The 5,484-nt window shown below is 42.3% G+C and overlaps 1 long non-coding RNA gene across 1 annotated transcript; it reads right to left on the bottom strand.

Annotated features, from left to right (window-relative positions):
• Window positions 1-4,839: 4,839 nt before the first annotated feature.
• On the bottom strand, window positions 4,840-5,221 carry LOC137535994 (uncharacterized). The gene is made up of 3 exons (XR_011024491.1): window positions 5,190-5,221; window positions 5,018-5,077; window positions 4,840-4,921 (listed from the first exon to the last, which is right to left on the bottom strand). It is a non-coding gene; the product is annotated as an uncharacterized lncRNA (long non-coding RNA).
• Between the last annotated feature and the right edge of the window lie 263 nt (window positions 5,222-5,484).

Below are 5,484 nucleotides of genomic sequence, written 5' to 3'. Positions count from 1 at the left end.
TTTTGTGTTCAATTATGTTATCTTTGACTAATAGTTAACGGTTTTTGATGAGCAGAAACATTTAAGTGTGACAAACATGCTAAAGAATAAGAAATCAGGAAAGGGGCAAATAGTTTTTCACATCACTGTGTCTGTGGGCTAAATTAGGCTGTGTGTATGTAGTTTTAGAATAAAAACTAACGATTTTACTGAACGTCTTGTGTCTGTTCTGGTCATCTGATTGCTGCTATAACGAATCTGCCCTCTGAAGTGTCAGTCATACTACCGTATTGTTTTATTATTTGCTTATAAATTGTTGATTTGCTAGCTAGGTTGTAAATAACCATTTCTTCCTTTTAGGAGTAGCTAGTTGGAGACTGTCTGCTCCATCCATTCAATCAGACAGTGGTGGCAGTGTAATTACCAGATTTCCAGCGCAAAATCGATATTTTTAGTTTACTGATTGTATATACAATCGGGATTGTAATACGATAAAGGAGAGGAGAGGGAGACAATCGGCACTGCTTCTATTGCTATTTAATCCAGAGTGCGGTGGAACACATGTAAACAATCCAATACAGTGTATCTTCAAATTGTGGCATCAAAAATATTCATTCAACGTAAACATGCATGAACATAACATTGTGACATAACATTGTGACATAACATATGAAAAACCGTCATCACCTTCTACTCCTCCACCCAGAACCCCTAAAAATCCTCTTTGTAACCTTAGCAGCTGCAAAAAAAGCTATACTTAACAGATGGATCTATCACACACCTCCCACAATACAAGATGTCAAAGATGAAATGTCAGAACTTTTTGTGATGGATAAAACGGACACAATGCTACATAAAGAGAAAAACGCAAAGAAATTCTTCAAAAAGTGGAAAATTTTTATTAAAATTAACTTCACTCAAGAGGAAATACATCGCTTAGTGGAATCATTTAAATATTCCTCTTGGTACTGCATAGAACAGTTATCTGGCACCTTGGGCTATCTGGAACTGCCTACTTAAATTGCTATCCTGCTTTTCCTCTTCAATTAATTCTCCTCTCTATGGTTGACTCAGGCATACTTTTCTTGTTTTTTTTTTTTTTTTCCATTTTCCAGCCCCTGTTATATTTTTGGACTGTCCTAAGGGACGGAATCCCAGGAGAAGAGCATGGGAAGTGGGTGGGGGGAGGGTTAGGGGGGGTGTTGTTATTTCGGTTCTGTTTTTGTAGATTGTAATTAACCTTGTATTATTCAAGTAGGCGAGCTCTAAGAGCCGCCTCCTGAGTGCGCAGTATGCAAATTTGTTTCCTGTCACCAAACCCTCAATTGTGTTCCATAATCCTTTACTGCATGCTCGGTCCATGAAAACGAAAATTGTATACTTACCTTCGGTAATTTTCCTTTCCTGTCGAATAACCATGGCAGCATACTATGGGTTAACCCCACCCCTCAACCAATCAGGACTGGTATCTATAAATCTTTCCACCCCAACACGGCTCCCTGCTTTTGTAACTATGTCCATCTAAGACTGCATCTTACTAGGGTGGGTGTCCTGTATGCTGCCATGGTTATTCGACAGGAAAGGAAAATTACCGAAGGTAAGTATACAATTTTCGTTTTCCTGTCAAATCCATGGCAGCATACTATGGGATCTAACTATCCATCTAATAATAAGACTCGGGAGGGCACAATATGCTGCTTACACACATTTCATTTCTAATTCATAACAATGATTTGATATACACTGAACAGATCATGAAAATTCTCATCATTCTCATACTGTATCTGACATTGTGGCTGCTGTAAATATACTTTTGCCAAAATGAACTGTAGAAGAGGCAGCCGGGTCTACCTTATAGTGCTTAACAAATGTATTGGCCGATGCCCAGTTAGCCGCCCTGCATATGACCTCTGCTGAAACTCCTGCTTGCGCTGCCCATGACGATGAGATTGCCCTCGTCGAATGCGCTGTTACTCTTGTTGGGGCAGTACCGTCCATGATACTGTAGGCTGACCGTATAACCCTAACCAGCCAAGTGGCTATGGTCCGTATGGAGGCCGCCTGCCCCCTGCGATATCCTTCCGGGATTATAAAAAGTCTGTCTGACTTGCGGAATGCGGTGCTGCCCACATTACCATGGGAATTGTTGCCGAAAGAGTGCCCAGAATTCTCATAAATTGCCTGGCCTGTAAATGTTGATGTTTTATCACTTCCAATATCCTCTGTTTGACCTGTGCTTTCTTGTCTTCCGGCAGGGATACCGTGTTGTTCTTCGTATTGATCAATGCCCCTAGAAAAATCAATGTTTGATTCGGCTCTAACTGGCTCTTTTTCAGATTTATTATCCAGCCAAACTGTTGTAATGTGTTTACAAGGACGTCCCTGTGTCTCATTAGTTTGTGCTCTGACTCCGCTATTAATAACACGTCGTCCGGGTAGTGATGTACTCGCAGATTCTGCTCCCTTAGAAATGCTATTACGGTCAACAATATCTTCGTGAACGTTCTTGGTGCCGTACATATGCCAAATGGTAATACCTGAAACTGAAAATGTCTTTCTCCTACTGCGAATCTTAAGTATTTCTGAAAGTGCGCATGTATGGGGACGTGGAGATACGCATCTTCCAGATCCGCTGACAATAGCCAATCTCCTACCTGGATGGATGGAATGATGGTCTGTAGGGATTACATTTTGAATTTTTCCTGCTGAATCTGTATGTTTAAGAGCCTTAGATCTAATACTGGTCGCAAATCTCCTGATTTTTTGGTGACGAAGAATAGCGGTGAGTAAAACCCCCTGTTCCTCTCTTGCTGTGGGACTTCTCTGATAGCGTTTTTCTGTATTAAATCGTTTATGTATTGCTGGAGTATTAATACCTTCTCTTTCTTGTGTGGTATTCGTGTTGGCACAAAGTGATCTAATGGGGGAAGATCTTTGAAGTGCCATGAATGACCCCATTCTATTGTCTTTAAGACCCAAGAGTCCTGTATTTTGGCCGCTCAAGTCCGAAGATAGTTGCGTAGTTGTCCTCCAACCGCCTCCAGACGGGCGGGCACTATCTCAGAATAACTTGGCGTTCTGCGTAGAGGTAGAGTTTCGCTGTTTGTTATACTTTGATAAATTTGACTGTGCTCCCTGCCACTGCCTGCGAAACCCCTGATTGCTTCTTTGAGGCCTGTAATTTTTGCTTCTTGACTGAAACAGTCTCTTATCTGTTTGTCTTCTGTTAGGTCGCCTGTCTTGAGGGAGCAATCCAGACCTACCGCCCGTAACTCTAGCAATTGCTGTATCCATCTTGCTACCAAATAGATTCTTACCGTCAAAAGGTATTCTACACCATGCCACCTTGGAATTCGAGTCTGCCGACCATGGTTTCAACCACATTGCACGTTTTGCTGTCACATCATATAACATACCTCTCGTGGCGCATCTCAGGATATCAAACGACGCTTCACCTATGAAATCTGACGCGATACGGAATTTTTCTAACCCTGCGATTAACGTTTGTTTGTCTGCGTTAGCCTGGATTGCCCCCTCAAGGTTATCTGCCCATACTTTAATAGCTTTTGCTATTGAGGTCAATACTATCGCGGGTCTACAGGCTCCACCTGTACTTAAAGAGTAACTGTCAGGCTGCAGAAGCTAATTTAAACCTCTATTCTCCTGTGTTAAACAGTTTAGAAGGAAGCTCAAAAGCCATTAGTGAAGATAAAAATCTCAGTTACCTTTGATGTGTGCTTATCAGCAAGTCTGTTATAGACCCATAAAGACGCAAGCCGCATACTAAACTGCAAAGCATTCTGGGGCCCTCCCCTCGGCTGCTAATGAGACTTTACAGAAGCTTCTAATCAGTCCAGCGCGTAGCACTGATAAATCTCGGGGCAGAGTACTCTGCAGGAGTCAGCTATTGTTCCTAGCCACATGGCTCATTAATATTCACTGCACACTGTGTTGTTCAAGTAGGAGCTTATCTGTGATCAGGAAGCAGGCAGGACATGACGACACATTTGACAGAAAAACATGGAGCCTGCCATGAGCTGTCAGGAGCATCTATCTCTGCATATACTATATACAAATTCTGTGAAATCCAAACGTGGACAGTGAAATGCATATGTAATGTAAGTACAGCCAATCTTTAGCTACTGATATATGTGTTTATTTTCTCTGAGACCTTATACCTAACAGCTCCTCTTTAAATATGCTTTTTTCAAATCTTGATCCATCCTTCTGTCTAGCGAGTCTTTAAACGCCACCGAATCTTCTATTGGTAGGGTGACATGTCGGGCTAGTCTCATTACAGATGCATCGACTAGGGGTGGTCCCTCTAACTGTGCCGCTAGTTCACCTTGAATAGGATACAACTTGGATAAACGATTGCCCATAGCAGGTTTCATCTCTATTCTGGACCACTCATCTTTTACTAACTCCGAAACCTCCTCCATGATAGGAAAAGACACCACCTTCCTTTTTAAATGCGGATAGTATTTCATTTTCTTTGCTTGGGGTTCCTGGGGTTCTTCCCACTGTATGGCTTCCCTGACTGATCTTATGAAAGGGTCAACAAGTGCAAAATCGAAACCTCTCGAAAACTCCTCCTCCACTTCCACCTCTTCCATTGAGGGCAGCATATCAGTAATACTTGCGCCTCCACTTATGGGCCGATTGTCCGGCGAAGACGCTGCAGTGCGTTCTTCTAAAGATTGCTGGACTATCTCTTTAATTAGTGTTGGCAAGTCCTGCTGCTGATTTTCCTCCTCCATGGGGAAACAATAGAAACAGTCTATGCACACAAGTTTTCCCGGCATTGTTTTCTCCCCGCATGCCCAGCAGTACTTCTTATCTGGCATTAGTAAGGCTTTGCGGGTTTTTCTGCTGAGCTCTACTGGATTTTGCTGTTGCTTTATGACCAGAAGATGAGGAAGTGGATGCTCTATCTTGAGGGCTGGGAAGACAAAATACACATTCGTGTATGAGTCCCACAGTCAAACCCCTCACCTCTATTATTCCTACCTAAATACCTACCTGTCTACGGCCTTACCTATTATCAATGTGCTGATCTCTGTCACCGGTAGAACCTTCCATTATTTTCTCCGTAAAGCTACAAACAAAATAATGGTGCACCATGAGCTGGAGGAAAAAATATATATATGTATATACACATCCCTGACACATAACTTTATGATGCTGACAAACTGAATAGACAAATGTACCTGAAAACCACAGCTACACAGATGAGGTAATACACATCTAACGTGCCTCAGAAACCGGCGTGCTGTAACAAACAAAAGCAAAGCCCAGCACAATCAACATCCGCAATAGATACATGCCATCAGCCTTAATAAAAAAGTGTGTCATGCAAAACATAAAGTACCTGACTTCCCCTGCGACGGAGCACAAGGAGGATACTGCAAAAAACAACAATAAGAAAAAAACTGTACTGTGAGCCTGCAGCGCTAACCATTCTCCACCTATTGCTCCAAAGACAGTAGCACAGCTTCTAGCCAA

The sequence above is a fragment of the Hyperolius riggenbachi genome, chromosome 10 (assembly GCF_040937935.1).
Source record: "Hyperolius riggenbachi isolate aHypRig1 chromosome 10, aHypRig1.pri, whole genome shotgun sequence".
Classification (NCBI taxonomy): domain Eukaryota; kingdom Metazoa; phylum Chordata; class Amphibia; order Anura; family Hyperoliidae; genus Hyperolius; species Hyperolius riggenbachi.
Note: the sequence above shows the minus strand (reverse complement) of the source record. Positions and strands in the feature narration are given on the sequence as shown.